Here is a 23,092-nt window from a genome sequence, read left to right as displayed (position 1 = left end):
ACGCTAAGAGATATGTTTCATCTGAAAAACGCCTTAAGTACTACAAGAATGCAGAAGTACCACAATACAAAAGATTTTATGAGGCATTACCACCCTGGTACTCTTTGACACCTTTGTCACTCAAGATGTTACAGAAAAGCAGTCCGTGTGGTTAAAGAGTGAACGTGAACTACAGAACCAAACAGAGAGTCAGCCTGTTTATCAGCCTCTCCTGCATTCAGAAATCTAGGGTGTTGCAGCCTTGGAAGGATATTTCTCTGCTTCTCAAAAGCCTGTCGAACTAAAATGGGTGCACAGAGCAACCAGAAATTTAAAGGATTCACAAGAAATACCTGCACTTAGACTATTTTCCCGCAGCTTTCAGTACAAACAATGCATATGCTCACACAACATCTGATGTATTTGAAAGTCATCAAAAGTGTGCAGTTTTCTAGCAAAAGTTAGAAAAACAGTAACCAATTCTTAGAAATCTCTGCCTACCAATGAAACGATGAGATCATAAATACATTCTAACACACTTGTCCAAACTGAACAACAACTGGTTGAAACGACATCTTTGAAATATATCGGAGTATGAAAATTAACAAAAATTAGACCAGAAGAAAAATACTCTCTTTGAAGAAGAAAATCGTCCTCAGAAGACAATTTAGCCTGCATATTAAAACACTGTTTTTTCTTTTTCCTTTGCTGTTTCACACATAGTTGTAATCCAAAACTGCAGCAACCCTGAAGGAATTAAAGGAAGGAGGCATTCATGCCAAGAAAGTTCCTCAAGAGGAAGTCTATGGGTTGTTTTTTAATGTGAACTGTTGGTAGTACACAAAGCAGTAGCTGCCTGTTACATGACTCCTTTTTATCTTGTTAAAATTCCAAAGTGGAACAAATTTGGGTTTCCCCAAATACTGCTGAAAGACATTGAACTGCTACAGAAAGAAGTTAACCTAATCCAAGCAACAGAGTTTTGTACTTGGAGTAGAGGAATGAATTATGAGAGTGTTAAAAAGAAGATGCAGTGTAACAAAAACCACAAATACCAGAGATCACTGCTGCAGCATTCTTGCTGTATGCACAGACAGGATAAAATACTGTGGGAGGAGAGGTCTCACATCAGAGCATTGTCTGAAACAGCAGACAGCAAGATCCTGCTACACAAGGCAAGGTCAATGCAACTGGAGAGTCATCTGTTTAAGAAAATACACTATTATTAGAAGCAAGTTATGCAGCACTTGTGCATACTAATAGAATAAAACCATTACCCCAAAAATAAATGCTTTCAAATGGTAGCTTTGATTTTGCACTCAATGTTTCCTTTGAGACACTTTCTGCGTTTCATTTAAAACATTAAGAAGAGTAAAAAAAAAAATTTTTCTTTTTTTAATTAGGTGACTCCACTGAAAATGTCATCACAAATTATTTAACAGCAATATAGGGAAAAAAAAAAAAAAGTACCCCAGAGTCAACCTACTTAAACTACTATGAAATGCCTCAGTCCATTGAGAATAAAATATTACAGTAAATACACTGTCCTACAGAATGCACTTCCTTGTACAAGACTCATGATAGAACCATCTCCATGCTCCACAGTTATGCGGGACTAGGTGAAATTTTTGCATGTAAAGAACACAGAAGGCAGCTCCCTGAGCCATGTCACATATTCCACATATTCCCTGCCACTTTAAATCATTCACTGAAAGCGCTGGAACTACCTAGGGCATCATCATTGACACTTGGTAAATTAAAGAAACACAGTGGGCTCTGAAAGAAGGATAATTCTGATGAGTTTCACTCATTCCCTCTAGCTATTGTAGTTTACCAGTTTTCGTAACAGATGGCACACCTAGCTCATGTTTGAACACATTGGATTATTTATGAATGACTGGGCAGTTAAGAAGAGAGAATTGTTGCTGGCCTGGTTAAAATCAGGGACATTAAGTCTTGCACAGAAATGGCAGCATTAGAATGTATATGAAACCATGAAGACCAGGCTTGGATCCCACAGTGATGTATCACAGAATCACAGAAAGTTAGGGGTTGGAAGGGATCTCTAGAGATCGAGTTGAAGCCCCCTGCCAAAGCAGGATCACCTAGGGCAGGCTGCACAGGGATGCATCTAGGAGGGTTTTGAAAGTATTTGGAGGAGACTCCACAATCTCTCCAGGCAGCCCATTCCAGTGCTCTGCCACCCTCACCGTAAAAAAAGTGTCTCCTTGTCTTGAGATGGAACCTCCTTTGTTTTAGCTTGCACCCATTGTTCCTTGTCCTATCACTGGGCACCAGTAAAAAGAGACCATCACCTTCATCTTGACACCCACCCCTCAGATATTTATAGATGTTGTAAGATCCCCTCTCAGCCTTCTCCTCTCCAGACTAAACAGCCCCAGGTCTCTCAGTCTTTCTACATAGGAGAGATGTTCAAGTTCTACAGTTACCCTCATAGCTTCCCACTGGACTCTCTCCAGCAGATCCCTGTCTCTCTTGAATTAAGGAGCCCAAAACTGGACACAGTATTCCATGTATGCCAAGGCAGAGAAGAGGGGGAGGAGAACCTCCCTAGACCTGCTGGCTGCATTTTTCTTAATGCGCCCCAGGATGCTGCTGGCCCTTTTGGCCACAAGGGTACATTGCTGTCCCATTGATATGCTGTCCACTGCGACAGCAATATAACTATCTAACAATTAACTCTATTATTTAAAGTAAGACCAAAATTCTGTGCCTCAAAAACAGAAGAGAAATATTAAGGATCTCCCGATATAGGAAATGCAAAGAAAAACTGACTTTATCCTCAGCTCTTAAACACAAATCTCATTTCAGTAGATGGACATTTTGCTCAAAAAAAAACCCCAAAAAACTGAAGAGTGAAATATGACCAATATCTGGCAGAACCATGACTATGGAAACCCCACCCACAAGCAGACATGCATATAGGTTTGCCAAGACAAATAAAGCAGTATGCAGAGTAAGCTGGACTGCTCTCATATAATATGTACTCAGTCATGTAGGTGCTAAAGTACATGTGCAACAACTCTCTTCTAAATAAGATTAAGAAGGCTCAAGAAAGGACAAAATTAACCTAAGAAAAAACATGGATTTCAGGCTACCATGCTAACAGCTTCCTACAACAGAGCCACGATGAAAGGTTTATTATTTGAAAATTCATCAGACTGCATACAAAAGTTATAGACAGACTTTAACCTGCTGTCTGCATATAAAATGATAGCCATTGCTCAAACGAAACTATCAATGGCTGCATTGTGAACAGGCACGAGAGTAAGTCTGTCCATGCTGGAGCTGAGTGATTTATACCAATCTTTCAGTTACTGGTATTTTTGAAAAGTGTGTAAAGCAAAAAAGATGTGACCTACTACTAATACCATTATCATTATTATTTATAAAGTTTAGGGCTCAGAGGGCTCCATTTTGCTACAGGTGCTGTACAATACAGAAAACAAAATTACAACTCTTGTTCCAAAGTAGGGTCTTTAGTATTGTAAAACAAGCAAATCGTAAAGGAATACTTTTGTAAATACACAGCTATATTAAGCTGACCAGTAAAAAAATAAACTTAATTTTCATGTTTAATGAAAAAATTCTATGCAAATTATGGACTTCTAATGAAATAATAGATAAATTGCTTTTTCCCTCCTTTATAACTAAACTCTTCCTTTAATTCTTGTTTCAAATCCAAGAACTGTGGCTAAATTACAGCTGCTTTTCTTCAAGAAAGAAGAGCTACTAACTTGAGCTAAATGATTCCAGCCATTATAAGTCTACCACAATCTTTCACGAACAGTTACAACTGTCACTTTTCAATATGACCTTTGTTTCTATACTAGATTTCAGTACAGGTTCTAGTCATTGATCTTAACATATATATTTTTCAATAAAACAGCCCTTTGATACAAGAAATACTTTCTTCTACGGGTACATACAAATGGTGATCAAATTGTTTCATAACATTCTTTCTGAATAATGTAAATTTTCTCATTTTACAAATCTCCCCATCTTAAATTATTTTATAATCTCCATCATGAACTACTTCTATGATTTCCAGTAAATAAATTTCAGATATTTTTTTATTCTGCAGTAAAGGTTTCAATTTTCTTGAAGTTTTACCTGCCTTTTTTTTCCCCTTACTGTTTGAGCCTGACTTGAACACTTCAACTGGTTAAAGTGTGTCACGTTAATGTGAATTGAGAGGACAGAAACTGCACTGTCTGGTTTGCAGTCACAAAGTCTTAACAACAAATTTCTTACCACGTGTGAAAATAGGAATGAACTCATTACAGTAAAATAAAGACTTCAAAGACTTCAATACACTAGAACGTGAATGAATTCTATTTAGATGATTATAAAAGATTTTAGTAATCCTTCATGATTATATGCAGAGACTGGACATGCTCTTTCATGACTTGGGCACTTCTCTAGGAAGCCTTTTCTAATACACAAACACTTGTCTGTTTCTGTTTTCACCTTCTTTGTTTCATTTCCCCCAGACTAGTTTAGGTGTATTTCACTGTAAGGAATGCAAACGTTAGTTGTTTGCCATTGACTTTTCACAGGATGAGATACCACGGATCAAAGATGATTATCTACAGTTGGAAAGCATGACTTCTTAAACTATATAATGGTCACTGCTTTGCAGTAATTGCTAAATAGCTTTGAAATAATTGCCAGGTTCTCTGAGCCATTTTCAAATATTCAAACATGTAAAATATATAGGATATAAATATTTTACAAACTTTTGTCTTACAACAGCAAGCCCAGTTCTGCTTCTGACACAAGTGACTCACCATGAAACACAAAGTAAGTTTGACTGTTTCCTTGAAGTACAGCTGATCCTCTACCATTCTACTTATTTCTTACACTTTCTTTATCAGAAGCCTAATTTGCAACTACCTGTATAGGCTCTTCACCATATCACCTGTGCTGGTGGCATTCCAAGAGTGAGCAGCAGAGCTGATAACAATTGCACCCAGCCACTTTGGTCCTGATCCTACGAACACTTCAGTGAAGCTACTTCTCTAAGTGTTTGCAGACTTAAGAATCTTTGTAACTCAACTCCACTTCACCAAGCAGGCCTAAGTGAAGTCTGGAGCTGGAAGGAATGCATTCACCCTTCCTGTACTGGGTACCAGGGCCTGCAGCACCCACAAAGAGGGCCGAGAGCCCACAAGAGGAAATCACCAAGGCTTACTGCCGGAGTATCTTTCCAACGCAGGATCTCTGATGAGCTACATTGATCATACCGGACTAAATTAACCAGGCTTTAATGTGAAAAAACAAACCTGTTTGTACACTCAAAACTCGTGGAAAGAGAACAGGGAAGGTGAGGAATTAATTTACAACAACTCACAGCATATGGGAAAAGGACAACCCACCCCGATGTGCTTTTACATTGGGGATTTTTCTTGAGTCCTCCCAGAGGTAGAGGGGAAGACCCAAAGCAAAGGTCAGGTGGGGAGGGAGCAGGCAGCAGGGACATCAGGTCCTGCCGCCGGCGGCCCGGGGCTGCGAAACATGGCCGAAAGTAGAGCCCCCGCCCGCCCCGGTGCACGGCCGCAGCGGGCAGCCCTTTGTACCCCTCTCGCCAGGGCCACGGGGGCTGGAACCGGGAGTTCCCGGGCCTTGCCCCAGGGTTCCCCCAGGCAAAGCGGCTGCCTCTCTCGGGAGCCGGGGAAAGAGCCCGTGAAAGCGGGCGGGGGTGAGCAGGGGACGCACCTTTCAGCGTCCCCAAGCATCTTCTTCTTCTTCCTCCTCCTTCTCCTCCTCAGGCCGGCCGGCGACTCCAGCAGCAGCAGGGCCTCGGCGGCGGAGCGGTCTGCGGGACGGGGCCACCCCCGTCTCGCCAGCGCTCCACAGCCGCCGCTGCTCGGAGCAGCGGAACGAGCGAGGCGCCTACCTCGGCTGGCCGGGGGCGGGGGCTGCAGGCACGCACCGCCCCGCCGGGCCGATAAAGAGGAGAGAGGGAGGTGCCGTGGGGCACCATGGCGGGCTGACTCAGCCGAGAAGCCACGGCGCGGGGCAGCTGGGGCCAGTTCCCCCAAGACCGCTCCGCCTCGGCAACAGGCAGGGAGGAGGGATCCTCTCGCCCGACGGTTGCTCCCAGGACGGGTCGCTAGGGACATTCCCCACACAAAAGGCAGGCGGGGTGCGGTCATTCAGCCGCGGGCAGCTTTTCCTCGCCCTGCCCCAGGGCAGCCGCGCGCCCGCCCGCAGACGCGGCGGCGAAGTGGGTGCGGGTGGCTGTGCAGCCCCTCTGCAGGCGAGGCGCGAGGCCGCTATGAGTACACACCCTCAGCCGGCGCTTCGGCAGGATCCGTGGTCCGCGGCGTCTGCCCAGCGCCGTTCCGCTCGCTCCGAACAGCGTTTTAACTACTCCACGTCCTACACCCTTGGCGGGTAACGCTGCCGGCAGCGGTGCCCCTGAACGCCACAAATTCAACTGCTTCCTCCCTCACCGCCCCGGGTGTGTGTGACCGTTTGCAAAAAAGCTCTCCGTTGAGGGGATCATCGAAGCCAGAACGCTGTCCCTCGCCGGGCAGCGGCCAGCTGGCGTTACCTACGGAAGAACTTTCTTGTGCCTCCCTGCAAATGGGTAGCGTCACCCGCGCGCCCCTGCCCCGCGCCTCCCCCCAGGAGTGGGAGCAGGTCCAGCGCCACGGCCGTGGGCGCCCGCCGAGCGAGGACGGGGCGGGGGCGGGTCGGGCCGCGGGTGCCTCAGCGCATCGGAATGTCGGCGCGCCCCCCGTGCGACCCTCCGCGCCCCCCGCCGCGGATTCTGCCGGGCTGCAGGGTGAGGAGGGCGGCCCGCGGCAGCAGCTACCCCGTTCTGGAGCGGGTGGGGAAGCGCGACGCACAGCCTCTGCCCTCTGCTCCGCTGCCAGCCATTATCTTTGGGAAGAGAGAACGGTGCCCATGGAAGGGGAGGGGGAAGCGCTACACTGTTCCGTGGAGCTCAACTCTGCATCTTCCCATGCAATCTGTGTGCCGTGCGGAGTCCAAGAAGAAAGAGTCTCGTAAACTTGCACTGTAAAGGAAGCACTCTTACTTTTTAAACAGGCGAAAGTTGGCCATAGATAACATAGTTTTATTTAGGACGTTTTTATGTGAAGGGCACCAATTCTCACGACTAAGGTATGTGAGGACTGTGTCCCAGTGGAGGGTTGTAAAAATTTACTTCATTCTCTTCCATTGTAAGGAAATCATCGTACTATTTTCTAAGGGAAGAACAAATCCCAGAGCTTGATAGTCAGATTTATTACTACACATTCTACTCTGTCACCCCTGCAAATGCTCTGCACCTCACTGCAATAATTGTCTTCTGAGGATAATAGAAGTACAATAGCATTGACTCCCGAGGGATAGGCATCCCATCCGACAGAGTCCAGTAGTATTAAAAAAGTCGATGGAGTTACCCCACTCAAAGTCAAAATAATTTACGTGTTTCCAAAAGTTTGCCTTTTGGGTTTTTCTTTTACAAATTATGTCAGAGTATTACATATAATTATTCGCTTACTACTCACTGGCATTACATTTATTACCTACTCTGACTTTTTCCATGGAAGCTTTTTCCAGTTTCTCTCTGCTTTTCCACTTGTTTTAAAGAGTGCAGGAAAATTATTATCACAATATTCCAGTGGAAAATACATATACATTTTCCTCTGCAACATGTTCACACTACTTTTTTCAGCTTTTTTTTTTCCTTCAGTTATTTCAACAATAAAAGTATCCTGTACTGAAAAGCAAGTGATACATTTTACAGAATGGAAATTTTTGAGAAACCACCACATCCTTGACTCAGCAAAAGACTAAGACACGTATCTAACTTCAGGCACACATCAATGTGACAGTTTAGCATACCCAATAATATGCTTGAGCAATTTGTTGCATTAAGAATCTCTTCCTGAGATCCAGGACCTCATCTGTAAATTGAGAGCTTGCATGTTTCACCAATAAGCTAGAAGTTTAGTCAATAACAGGAAGATTTTCAAACACTATCATGATGGAAGACATACGAAATTTACAAAACTGTGGAAGTTTTGAGTTAGATACAATGGTGACAGGTGCTTTCTACCAGATAGATGCTTATCTCTCTGAATACTGTAGGACAGAAAAATGACAAAGATTACAAAGCTGCAGGACTGCTGGTGTAGCTGCTGTCTTCTTAAAATGTATTCAGGCAATTGGTAGTTCAGAAATTGCATTCCTGAAAAGCAAAGAACACTGAGAAAAAATTAAATATGAAGGAATAATGTGCCTAGATATATCTAAGAAATAAGTTGCATACAAATTACACGTACATGGTTGAGACAAGCCATCTTCTTTCCATTCCAACATCAGTACATGATCCTCTGAGATGCTGCAAGCAGATTTATTTGGGGCAGTATTTATCTTCTCAGTGACACGTTGGAAAGCTGCTTGTTAGAATAGTTACCTGAGTAATCTGTCTGCTTCTGTTAACTGCAAGATTCACTGGGTTTGTACCTCTCTTCCTGTACACACAACAGAACTCCCCTCAACAAACCTACCACTGACCTTCTGTCAAAACTAGTTTGATCCTAAAGTGGGAGAAGTATGCAGGCACTCATTATCATCCACTTCCTCTGCAGGGGACTTCCACACCCAAGTTTTCCAGAAGAGAATTTTGAGCTGCTAGATGACCTTAGCACTATACAGATGAAGAAACTATTTGTTGCTGCACTGGACTTGACTCATGGGTCATGATTTCTTTTTAAATTCTTGGCCAAGCAGAAAGTGCTTTGCGAATGCTCCAGATTTCTCTCTTTGTACGTGAGTGTCCATGGTGCTCTCATGAGAGCTAGCTTAGTCATCACACTGTAACCTACTCCATCAGGCTTGACAATATAGAAAGACAACACAACCAGCTCAAATTTACTATATTGCTAGATTCACTAGCAATACAAAATGAGCATATAAGCTCAAAGTGGATATTCAGATATGAAATTTCACTAATCTAGGATTCACAGAATCACAAAATTATTGGGAGTTGAATGGGACCTCTGGATCACCTAGTCCAAACCCTCTGCTAAAGTAGGTATGCCTAGATCAGGTTGCAGAGTTTTGAATGTCTCCAGAGAATCCACAGCCTCTCTGGGCTGCCTGTTCTAGTGCTCTGCCAGCCTCAAAGCATTTTCTCCTTAAATTCAAGTGAAACCTCCTGCGTGCTACGTGGCACCCATCACCCCTTGTCCTATCAGAGGGCACCACTGAAAATAACCCAGTCCCCTCTTCATGACCTCCACCCTTTAGATGTTTTTATGCCTTTGTAAGATCCCCTCTAAATCTTCTCTTTTTCCAGGCTAAAGAATCCCAGATCTCTCAGCCTTGATTCTACATATAGTAGTTATTCATAGAGAAAAATATAGGACAATCAGAAATACTGTGTCTTTTAGCTCTACCAACCATGTATTTTGGAGTTGGGGTTACAAAACTAATTTAGAGAACTTCAAAGTTATGCATAAATATTAAATTCCACACGTTCCTGCAAAATGGGAAGTATTATTCACATTATACAAATGGGGAAACTAAAGCAATATGAGCTTACTTGGGCAATTTTCCCACAGTCAGGAAGAAAAAGTTGCTACAGAGGTAGGATCAGTATTCCCAATACCTGGCTTTCTTTCTGCACTCAGTCTGAACTGTACATCACTTGCTTAAACCCTGCAGTGTAATGTATATAGGAATAGTTTATCTTTAATTGTGGTATTCTATAGTGATATTTTCAAACAATTTAATCAACAAATTTAATAAAACACTTAAAATATGCTTTTAATTAAAAAAAAAATAGCCAAAAGGTTTTTCTTTGGGCTTTGCTCCAAAAGTTACTCTTCAGCTAGGACTAAAGAAAAGCATGCACGCTTGCGCACATGCAAACAGAAATTCTAAAAGAAAATTAGAAACACATGAAAATAAGGACTGAGAGTGTTTTCTCAGCTGCACTCTGGTTTCAGTGCAGCAAAACTTTCACTGATTTACTAACAGATAGCAATTTCCCTGGTGAAGGCACACATAGGCCTTGTCTTCAATTAATTCCTCCCTTTCTTTAGACCAGTTATCATTCTACACAAGAGCCGCCCATGGATGCAGAGTGGTGACTGCTCTGCCAGGGCAGCTCAGCTCTCTCCATAAAGCACATTTCTGTTCCAATCATAAGGGGATTCAGCCCTGTGAGAAGAGTTCTTACAGAAAGACAGTTTCACTGATGACAACTATTATTTTAGTAAAAGTCCAAGTTTGAGACTCTTTTATTGTGATTGATAGATAAATAACAATACCCATCACAATTTCTATACTGACTCAAAATAATAAACGTATGGGAGAAAAAGTATTTGAATTTCAGAAACTGTTTTTAAATTATTAATTCTGTAATGGAGGTTTCTTATCAAGCCTGCTATTCTATAAATCTCACAGGGGCTTAGAGACTTAATGTCACTTTATGTGACACAAAGTCTGTTTTGCTCACCTGATTGTTACAAACACCAGCAATTCTGAAAGCCTAATGAACAAGCGTACAGGCTTTCTGACTTTTCATTTAGGAATAAAAAAATTAGATAGAATACATAACTATCTAAAAAAATTAATAAGCTAAACAACTTAAGAGTTTTGGAACTGACATCAGCTGCTTGATTTTCAAATCATCAGTAAAGTCATCTTCCAATTAGTCTTTGGAAGAGATACAAGAGGGTTTGGAGTGAAAAAAAAAACCCCACATATATTATTCTCAAATATCTCCAAGATAGAACGTGGCTAATAAGGATAATTAAATGTAAGTATGGAATAATTGCATTATCCCTTTTTTGGCTATAATAATTTTATTCTGACATATTTCATATTTCAGTGGAGTAACTCCTGATGTAGGTCAAATTAAAGGAAGCCTTTTATGTCCAACTCTATTTCCATCATATAACTTAGCTATGTTTTTAATATTATTTTTTGCTACACTATTATTTCATTACTTATTTTTTTAAGTTGGAGACTATATTAGAATACAGGTCTTTGAAACACTGGGAAAATAACTTGTTTACTTAATATTACAGTTCAGGCACAATGGAAGTCAAAGTATTCATACTACTAAGTGTGTGGAGTTAATAAATTTAATAAAACTGCATACTACAACATAATTTTCTGCTAATCCTCCCTAAAAGCAGAAAACGGAAAATATATATCTATTAATGGATTAAACTGTGAGAACCTTGGGGTCAAGAATAGTACATAAATATTAATGATATTAAATTGACAATAAATACTGACATTCCCAATCAAATTATATATCCATAATGAAAATACCTTGAGAAACCTGTTTTATTACTTTCCTTTAATCTCAGATTTAAAAGTTCCTCAAATGCACAGTGAAGTCTTTAATACATTTATAAAGATAAAATGTGTTGTTTCTTGAATAAAATTACATGGTCCAACCAGGATGGAATATTGTCCTGAGCATCTAAACAATAAAGCCTCATTTATTTAAGACTGTTAGATCTAGCTTTGTATAATCCCATTAACTGTTCAGGTTCACCTGATTAATTCTGTTGAACAGAATTAATCCTATTTTTTCCTAGGCTTGTTTCTCCTAATAGATATTCTCAAGGAAGCTTTATCCAAAGACAGTTCTTCTATCCCCTCATAATTGTGCCTTTAGTTTGAATAACAAATTATGATTGTACTCAGGGATTCACTTCCTCCACAAATCAACAAATGACCTGATTTACCTGTACTCTGTCATCACTTTGGTCAAGCAGCCAGGACAATTAGTTATTCATGTAATAAATTATAAAACCTGTGTTGTCCCTAATGCCCATGTCTAACTAAACAACAACCAGCCTACAAGGTCAATTTAACACTCAATTCCTTCACTGGCAACCTGACATAGTATACATTTGACTAAATTCAAGAACCAGCACAAGATTTTTTTTTTTTTTAGGTAACTGACCATCTGACAGCTGTTAAAGCCACAAGAAAATTCAAGCATTTGTTTATTTTTCTTTTAACAGAAGAAAAATGTGCATGTCACCAAGATGGACAATAATAGTAGAAAACATGTCATTGCAAAGAACATTAGTATTCTTGTTCTTCTTAAATGTTAAGATAGTTCATGTTGGATTATTCAAACTACACCCTACTTAACACAAAATATTGTAGTGTTTTCCAGTGAAGTTTGACAAAAATTGTTCCTTTGCACAGTTATGTAATATACATGCACATCAAGAGATTTAATTACTAAAAACATGGAGGACTGGGGAGGGAAATGCATAAAGTTGGCAAGAATTTTGTTTCCTTTTTTCAGTATGCTGCTCTTCTTTCAGGACTTAATTCTGCTACTTGATATTAGTATAATTTGTCTTCTGTGCGACAGAAAACATGTTTTCTTACTATATCCAAATAAGGCTATTTTATGTGTTACTGCATACAGATACAAACTTAAACATCCACAGTCTTTTTATTTTATGCTTCTTCTCTAGATATTCTTAAAGGACTATGCTCATAGATGAAAGATTTACAGCCTAAGACTAAGATTAATCTTGTTTTAAGTTTTTAATGCTTGAAATTTGCCAACCCCATTTCCTAATGCTATACAGCTTCAGCATCAAAAGGTGGGGTTTTTCATATGTGTGTAATACACAACCTTCTTGGAATCCATAATATCACAATACAATTACATTTTGCGTAAATCAGCGTCTGTTTCAAAGCACAAACCTCGACATATCTGATTCTCCCAAGGCTACTTGAGAAAGGACTTTATCAACTTTGTAAAGAAATACTCCAGCATATCTAAGTTACTGCTAGCTCTTCAATAAAATCTTAAGTTGCTGGAATAACTGATGCATAAAGGGTGCAGAACAGACCAAAGTTTTCTACAGTGTTGGCATACACAATTCAGCTGAAAGGTTGCCTCATCCTGAAAGTAGTTATTTAGGAAGTGCTTTATACAGTCTAATGCTGGGACATTAAATTTTATGTAATAAAGTCAAAAGATAAATGAGTTAGATAAGCTTTATATAATTCTTACAAATTAGGGTAGAGTTTAAATAAAAATAATTGGCAAATTTTGCTGTTGCACCTAGTAAAAATATGTTTTGTAATTCACCTGCTCTGAATGTCTTTATCATGTGTTTGTTTCATATTTATTATAATCTCCTACCTTATGCAAGCACTTGCAAGAAGAGATCTTCAAATTCTGATGGATGACTTCACCTGCAACACACTTTAACCTGCTACTAATACCACTAATTGGCTGAACAATGCATTTGAGTTTGGGCAGTGGATGTGTTTGGGAATAAGAGCACTCACAAAAAAGCAGCACACAAAACTTTCATGGCTGTTTGGGGAACCAATATGCTAGAAAAAGTAATAATATGCAGAGAGATCTCCATGATTGTTAACAAAGCAGCATTTAGAAAGTGAAAAGCGTTGTATATTGACAAGATATCAGCTGATTAAATCCAAAGAAGACTTCAAAATGAGAGTATCATCCATAGGACTAGATCAACCTTCTGCCTTCTATGGGCAATTCGTGGACTACATTGTACAAGAAGTTAATTTAGGCTGGAAGCTTCACTCCCCTGTCACATAACACAGGCAATTTCATCCTTAACACTCTTACATTTGGAGATCCCTTAGTTCTACTGCAGCTGAATGGGTTCCAAAGAGAAAGCCCAACTTGGCCAATGTTCAGGAAAGCAAGGTGGTTTTGGTTATACAACACAGTGTGTAAAAGAGCCTGGCCCCTCCTGTGTGTTTTTCAAATTTTGTTCGTCGATGTTTTTCTCATTAAAACCTATTGAACCAAAGTAGATTCCAACATGTATTTAAAATGTTAGTTTATTGAATCTGGCAAGAATAAAACTGAATCCATTTTACAAAGAAGACAGATGATTGGACTATTCAGCTAGTCCAATGTGTAACCAATTACCATTTGTTGGGGTTTTTTTGCCAGCTTTGATTAGCATTTGCTTGCACACAGGAATTCTGGACATGTAACAAAACAAACAAACAAAGAAGCTGAAAAACAAGCATCTGACAATTGATGTGTTGAAAGATCCATCTTTTCCATTAATGATGGAAGACTAAATTCTGTAATTTTACATTTAAAAGCAATGAATTTTTTTTTTTAAACTCTTTGTTAATATATTGGCTTTTGCTGTCATAATGCTTGTTTATGTGCTGTTTGTCATAGCAACATATAGTTATACTACCAGCAGCATCTGACTAATACATAAATTCAACGTAGTTTCTTAGATACTTAGGGACATGAAAGATGCCTGTAATTTTACCACATCATTTTTCTTTTTAGAAATGCTAAGGACAGAATAAAAAGTAATGAGCACATGGCTTTAAACAGTAGGTTCATGAAAAGGAAGTAAGTCCATTATCTGCCCAAATTATTCTGAAAGGTCATGAAAAGTATTTCACACTGAATAGTAATCTACTGCAATTCTAAGGTAGCATTACACTAACAAATCAATTGAAAAGAAAAATAAACTGACAAAAATCTTTTGGTGCTGCAAGTACCTGTTTTATCCTGGTTAGCACTGCAGTGCTCTACTGAAATCTATAAGAGGTAAGTAAATAATAATCTAGTGCTTTCTACAAAGTCAGGCCGTCTGATTAGGTGTTAAAAATGTGAGAGTATGGGAATACTTGTGACTAATCTTAACAGTTATTCAGAAATGAGTATATATGACCAGGACTTTCCATGAAAGTAATGAAAGTAGCCAGACAACCAGACTGCAAAAAGGGTAATCACTATTTGGCTCTTTACTTATTAAAAAAAAAAAAAAAAGACATGAACTTTGCAATATCTGTTACGGCCTCCTCTTCCAACAAAGAACATTATAAAATTCACTGCAAATTCTAAAAATACATGTTTTACAATCAATGTGTAAAGTTCTAGTACTAAATCATTGAAGCAAAAAACCCTTGCCTTATTCCATTGTCACATCAGTGCACATAGTATCACAGCTAGTACTGAACAACTTAGTTTTGTGTAACCTTAAATACAACAGAAGGTTAGTAAAGTGTTCTTTCTTTCAAAATAAAAACAATTTAAACTTCAGCTTCTGTTTTATATTCCAGTTGAGATTCTTTGCAGCAATTTCATCCACATCTGCTCTGCAGCTTTCAGGTTTATAAAAGCAGTATCTCCCAATTTCCTTTCATCAGAATATCCATATGCAGTGTTTCATAGACATGTTGGTATACTTTAACACTGAAGCACTAATTACAAGTTAGAATCACATACTAAGATTAAGAAAATAAACGTATGTGGTTATGAGGCATCTAATATTGAAAATCCCGAACAACCTAGCAAAAAATACCTCCAAGTGTGGCATCTTCCCAATATAAGTACACTTAAAATTATCACAAAAGTTGTAAAACTAAAACTGAGTGGTAAAAGTAAATAATAAAACTAAACATAGCACAATGAAAGTCTAAATTAATAACCTAAGGTCATGTATAGAAGTTGCCATCCAGATTATGTCAATAAAACCAAATTGTTTGGGAAAGGTGTTAGGATGGGAAGAGCTTGGTATGGGAAGTTAGTGTGTTGTGCCAGTGAACATCAGTGGGAGCATCCAAGGGGGCAGAAAGCATAATCTTCACAATACAGAGGATTAGAAGCATTTTCCATTGTCCTGAACAATCTGCAGTGCTCTATTCCCTTTTTTGTGTCCTGTCACTGCACATCCAATAGTCCTGTCCCCTTGAGAGTATAAGCATAGTAATTGCCCTCACTTCTACATCTGACAGATGACAGTTTAAGCACAGCTGAGAAACTGAATGTAGCCACTCTTCTTTACAGCAAATTGTATATAAGCACAGCATGAGCTACAGAAAAATTCAGGCCCCCAAAATACCAAATAACCTCAAGAGAATTTGCGGTTTTAAAAAGTGTAGTGTAATCCTTCATGCTTCTGTCTGCAAGTTCCTAATGTACTAAAACTATTTCAATAGGAGAAATGAAATGTGAAATGCTGTTTCAGCTATTATCTACCTGGAACATATTTGTAAGTGTTTGTATGAAAGAGGAAATCTGTTTTCCCACAAAAATTATTCAGTAAAGATGGCAAATAAATGTTTTCAAACATGAAATGGAAAGGCCAAGAAAGCCTCTAGAAAATTCAGATGAGCTGAATCAAATAGGCAAGTAAATTCCTCTTGAGGAAAACAGTGTATGTTTGTTGATCAAAACTCTGACATCTGGAGAGCTACAGGCTAACATGTAGTGGCATCCACTACCTCAAATCCAAGTTTCAATAAAGGCATACTAAAGAAAGAAAATTATGGATTTAACATTGTTTTTCTATTTTATTCCATGCTAACCCTGGGATACAAGTTGTAATCTTCAGCAAGCAACACACTGTCAAGGGTATTCTTATATAATCAGCAGAGAACAAACTGTTCTTTCTCTTCCTTGAATCTGTACCCAATCACGCTTACAGGGTTCATCAGGACAGTTTTGCTACAGATTACTTGCTTGCATGCCAGTGAGAGAACAAAGATTTTTTCCCCACATCTTTCCTTTCCCTTTTCCCACCGTTCTCCACACACCACACCACCCTGGCCCCCAAGTAAATGCAACATACTAGAGATTGTTCTCTAAAGCTAAGTCAAGATTATTTCTGACAGACATTTACATGAAAATTTACAGGTTCTGCTGATGCAGGAAACACCGTTAAGGTTGTATAGCAAAAAAAAAAAAAAAAAAGTGTATTTCACACCTTCATTCCCTGAAAATACAACATAGCCTAACTGTGCTGATAACATCATAAAATGAAATTAGCCACCTTCATTACAGATTAAGAACTAATGAACTGCAAGGGAAATACAGATACGTGGTTCTGGCAGTAAAGCAGAATAGTGATATGAATCATGTGTGTAAACCAAGCTTCTGGGGTAAAAAAGGCTACCTTGCTATTTGTAGTCCTCCCATAGGAGACTTCAGATTGTAGTATTTCTGTTATCACACTCCACATTTTGCCATATGGCAAGAGTAAAGAATGCCTGCTAAGTGTTTTCATATGGACTGCCTACATTCGTTACTATAAATCGTAGAACACAGGGCCTTATTCATATCATACAAGGATGAGGTTTAATGAAGAAATCAAACACATATCTATTACAAGGCATTGGCTGGCATAAAATACTTCTGGTAAAGTTAAAAAATTGACATAAACAGGATTACTTTTTTTAAAAGCATACAGCTTTTAAAAAAACCTCAATAGTGACTGAACAGTTTTTATGGTAGTATAAAGGAATATTTATTTTGAGAAAAAACAAGTAGAAAGTATCTCATTAACAGTGCACTTCATATGAAATAAAATGGATTTGCCACATAGTATTTCCATGTAATACTAAAAATGTTTTTCTTTAACATTATCTGACTTCCCCAAAATTGTCCGTAGTTCTTATCTGAATAGAACACCATCTGCCAGTGCCAGCTAACACCAGCAAAAAATCCTATACCAAACATTCCAATAGAAAGCAAGTTGACAAGTATTTTTTCTAGCTCACTGTAGTAATTAAATCTATCACCTCCTCCCTGCCTAATATTACCCTCCCTTTAATTAAGATGATGTTGGGACAATCATTCCCAACTCTACCAGGCTTCAAGCATGGTGCATCTATGCTCAAAAGCTTGCATTCTTCCCCATTTAATCAGCTGGCCTAACCACAGAGGCTGTTTCAGCACACCTGGTCCTGTCCATACCCCAGTGCTGTGGTGACCAGAGCAACACAGTTACTACTGAAACCCTGGCATTGGAAATATTTAGCAGGAGACCCTAGAGACAAGGTGCTAGACATGTAAGGCCTCTGTACCTACAGCAAAAAAAAAAATGGTCAAGAACTATGCAGGGGGCTCATTCCAGCCCCAAAACAAAGTGTGGGACAGAAAATATTTTTGAAAATCCTTCAAACAGGAAAAAACACAGGACAATAAGCAATAGTTACAAGCTGCTGATCAACTGCTCAGACAAAAATTAGAACTAGTTGCCTAAATTCATCCTAACTCATGACAAATTACCCCAAAGAACTTAACAGCAAGAATGTACTTTGCATCCTCCAACTTTTTTTAATAAGAATGATTAGGACATATGCTAGATATAGAGTCATATCCAGTAACATCATTACTGATATCTGATTTCCTTGCAACATCCCCCCTCAATTTATTGATGTCCATGTGAAGGTGGCATGCCCACTCTCCCCTTGCTCTCCAGAATGTCTGAGGGAGTATTGCCAAAGTCTTCCTGTACCTTCTAGAATGTTTTGCTCTGAGGAGGAGTGGAGGACAATTTAAACCTTCAGACAAGAGTTTAAGAGATTATTCGGTCTGCTCAGCAGCATTCTACATAGTTATTTAAGTGCTTCAGTAGCATTTGGAGCCTTATTTAAAAGTAGATATTTGCAGCGTCTACATTACAGTATTAAAAATTTTATTGACCGAAACTGTGGATTTGGATTTTTAACAGGGTTTACTCTTGCATGTTAAGCAGCAAGAAGACAGCACCACCTACTGATAAGACCAGTAGCAATACAGAGTGAAAATAACCATCCTGAACAGAAAACATGGGGTTTCTTTCCACCTCTTTTCATATAGAGCCCAGAATCACTTCATACCAGCAGGGCGAGAACTCGGACCTCTCATTCACTCTTTGCTCAGTACATAAGCTCAGATAACAAAACAATTTTTCATTATCCTTTCCAGAATTTACTGCTATTGGACAGGAAAACGTAGGAATTTCATTCAGTAGTGTCATAAAATAAAGTTCAATACAAAGCTTATTGAAGAATGTAAAAGAATCAAGTGAGACCTATTTGAATGGTTCATCTGCACATCATAGCTGCTTTCCCATGCTCAGAATTGTAAGAAAGCTTTATCAAGTCAATAAGGGGATAACTTGCACAGCTCTTTCCAACTTTAGTAAAGTTTGTTTTCCAAGTAATAATAGGAATGTTTTTTCCTTTGAAATACTTTAATCCCTTCCCCTTTGCTTTTTGGTGTTGTTTTGGGGTTTTGGGAGGTGAGGTAGGGGGTTAGTTTGCAGACAAAATTCTAAAATTTTATGTGTCTTAGCATTTAGTGCTATGTCACTACCCATTTGCAGATAAGGAAGATTTTTAATGTTATCCATCTATCCCTTAATGCTTAGGTTTCTACATATTATATTTTTATAGTTGTTCCAAAAAACACTACAGAATTGCCATGAGAAAAACTGCAGCTTCTCCAAAAGTTCTTTCACAATTACCCTTCTCCTGCCTATGCCTGGCACAGTAAGCTCTCTTGGAAGTACTTTTCTTTTACTTTAGAGCCTGAGAAACACATGGTATGAAGTCATCCTACAATGAGTTAATTTTTGAGTATATAAAGTGAAGAAGAGAATACTGGATAGACAAGCTAACACTGCTAGTCATTCCCTATTATATAATTTGTCTTCCCTCATCTTCCTCCCCACCCCCTACAATGCTAACTCAAGTCACAGCCAGAAATAAAGACTAATTACATGCACAAAGCTCTCAAGCAGGCTAATACTCTCATCCAGTTCTGTTATCTTCTGCTTTTACAAAACCAGACAGCACTGCAGGAGGAAGCATTGGTGTAAGGATAATTAAAAAATTACTACAACCATTTTTACTATTCAGCAATAGTGGTGGGTTTGCACAATTAGAACAAATTCTTTTCTCTGACTTACTCTCTTTGGTGAAGAGATAATTATTGAAACACTAGATAATGGGAAGCACTGGGATGAATTAAGTATCACTGTGTGACAGAAAACACAAGACTTCAAATATGGTGTACAGAAATAAAACAGCCAACCACAAAAGAAAACCAAAAAAAACAAAACAAATTGCCAATTGGACACAAGAAAATTTAACTTTACTGACCTTTCAATGCCACAATACTTCCAGTTAAGAAATTACTATATGGAAGCTGATGGAACTTCTTTTCTTCTTTAGCTTCTTGCAAGGCATAAAAACTGACACCATGCTAATAGTAGCAGAATTTGAGGCACATGTTCATATTTATCAGAGATTGTTTCATTACTTTTTCTTTTATAAAGCTTTTACAATCATTATATTCAAACATGTTCTACTAATCAAAGCAAAACCAGAGATTAATTCTTCAGGTTCATTTTATTAGTAATGATGAATATAAATCTCTTAAGAAAATACTCTTAACATTTCAATATATAAGAATTGTCTATAAAAATATACCACTACATAACAAAGCCAGTAACTTCTACAAAACATATGATTCAACGTATATTTAACAATATATAGGACATAGTACAAATCTTTTAATTAATGCTGAGGATATTTTTACCCCCTTTTTGTCACATAACAACTCACAGAATAGGAAATTACTCATTTCAATACACAGAAACGTTATCAGCATAGAAATCTATGTTCCACCCTAAAGTTGCCTGCATCTGCAGGAACATAAAGCCACAGCTTTTCTTTGGATGGACAGGCAGTTACGACAAGAAAAACATTCTGATGGTAACTGCAACGTCCTGCTGCAGTCAGTGTTGCACATCTGCTGTCAGCATTGCCAAACCTGAATCCATGCAGGGACGGAGATTGTGCTTCTACTGCCCTTGTGGAACCAATGCCACAGATGAGCCTACTGTGGTTACCATGACAAGAGAACTTGAAAACAGACTCTTTTTGCCTAACTACTGTTAGTTAGTGAGGAAATAACTTTAAGAGGCTGCCTGTCTAGGAATAAACCTTCTTACCACAGACAGCCCTTGAACAAAACCTTGAAGAAGAGACAATACTGTGGTGGAAGAGGGGGGAAGTGTTTATACAAAACAATGGTAAGGGTAGTACTATCCATCTTGTCATTATCAGTTACAAGAAAAGCCATCTTAGAACAGTTTTTTTGATTTGGGACAGAGTCTAAATTCAGGTTTCAGAAGAAAACTTATTCATTGAACTAATTATTTCATACAGACTGTGGTTGTCTACACAATTAGCCTGTCAAATTCTTAGTGTAGATACATTTAGAGAACTTTTAGAGCATACTTTGACAACCAACTTTACCTGAAAGAATCTGTTTCACAGTGACAGTACATAGCTTTTCAGCCATCATCAGCCATCATGTAGAAGTGTTGGGTATATAAGGCTTTAAGGCTATACAGTCCTACTGAAGACAACAGATGACTACAGTATTTTGCATAGTAAAGAACATAAGAAACATGCTTGTGATGCATCAGCAACAACAAAATCTTTTTACCCTGTGTTTATGTGCAAAACAACCAATAATTAATTAATATTCACTCTATTCAGGATCAACTGAAATCAGTAAATTGAATTACTGTGTTGAAATTCAAGAGAAACAACTTTGTATCATAGCAATTGCAATGCAACGATATTTTATCATATTACAAGTAAAGGATTTCCAATTGGAAAAGTACATTTATGAAACTGAAACTTAAAAATACTATAAAGATCACAAGAAGACACTACAGGTGGTCAACATTAATAATATATGCCTGATTCAAAGCTCAGAAAAATTATATTTGACCCTGAGAAATTTGCTGTACTGAAACTTAAAAAGGTACAAAAGATTTTAAAGTAAAAATCTAGCCAAGGAAAGAGAGAAGAACAAACCAACAAACAAAGAAAAAAATAATCAAACCCTGAAAAAACCAAGGCTCACACAGTTTAATTTCAGATTCTCAAACTGTTAAGCTCTGGAAGAAAAAAATATTTACCATCTTAACAGGAATCATAAGAAATATTTCCAATTCAAAAAAGCCAAATGACATTTTATGGTATCCATAGTTTTTGTACAATTTCATTCTCTTCAAGGCCTCCAACTAAAATTTTGGTTTTCAACATACATTTGAAAAAAAGAAAATTTAAAAAAAAAAGTTTGAAAAAAATTAAAGCTTAAATGTCTTCCATTCCCGAAGTCATCTAGAAGAGCTAGTTATAGAAGTGAGCTTGTCATGTTTCATGACTACAGAAGCCCTAACCAAGTCTTTTTTTTTTTTCCCAGCTTAACAATTGTCTAAAAGTTGGATCAAAATAATGTTCAAAAAAATGCAATGTTCTTCAACATAGAATCACAGAATTCATGGAGTTGAAATGGATAGGATCTTGTTTAGGTTATTATTTTAACAACTTAAATATTTAGGAAAGTTTAAAAACAGAGGAAGAAAGTAAATAGATGGAGCTATAAGGAAACTACAGGTCTGAAGAAAAAAAGAAAAAGTAATCTGGGGGTTTTGGCACTACAGGTATAGAGAATATATCAAAGAGTTTCTGCAAGAAATGGGACAAAATACCCACCAATATAACAGGTTATTTCAGGTCATCATCTTTCCTACACCTATGTGTTAAGGGCAAGAAAATAGTCCTCTCTTTCAGAAGTCTGTTGTTGTTCTCTGCTAAGTGATAAACAAAACTCATTGAAATCATATGACCTAACAAATTTTTTTATATAGGCTTCCACATTAATTTTATTCTGCACTAACAAAACAGCACTGTAATTTAAACTGTTATCTAATTCCCCTTCCTAATATTTTCACACTGTCATGAAGTTCAGGCTGGTTTTGTCCTCGCCAACACCCTTACTACAAAGTTATGTAGCTGGAGCAGCTTCCAGGGCCAGCTCACCACAAGCACTGAGCCAACAGGAGGGAACAAAACTAGCTGACAATCTAAGTTTACATCGGTATGAACTGCTTCGGAACCACACCTTTTTGTAAGTGTCAATTCAAACATGCATGCTAAACACGAAGTGAAGCATTAAAAAGCGATGAGGTCTGTTTTCCTTCCCTCCTCTGAAAGCTGTTGCTCAATGGCAGTGATGGCTGAACAGAAGAAAAAATTCCAGTTTAAAATTTCAGGTATTAAGCAAAACGGGTGCAAAACTGGAATTTTAGTATTATGTCAGACTTTAAGAGACCTGAAAGCAGTTTCATACTACTCCTGACCTTGACAGCAGTAGCTGAACTTCAGCCCTCAGGAGAAGCAGAGAATAGACAGCTATAAGCAGGAACTGATTCTGTCACTCAAGTAGAATCTGCTTATGTCCATAAACATATGTGGACTCGGGGTGCTG

The sequence above is a fragment of the Indicator indicator genome, chromosome 7 (assembly GCF_027791375.1).
Source record: "Indicator indicator isolate 239-I01 chromosome 7, UM_Iind_1.1, whole genome shotgun sequence".
NCBI lineage: Eukaryota > Metazoa > Chordata > Aves > Piciformes > Indicatoridae > Indicator > Indicator indicator.
The sequence above is the reverse complement of the archived record's forward strand: the minus strand, read 5'-3'. Positions refer to the sequence as shown.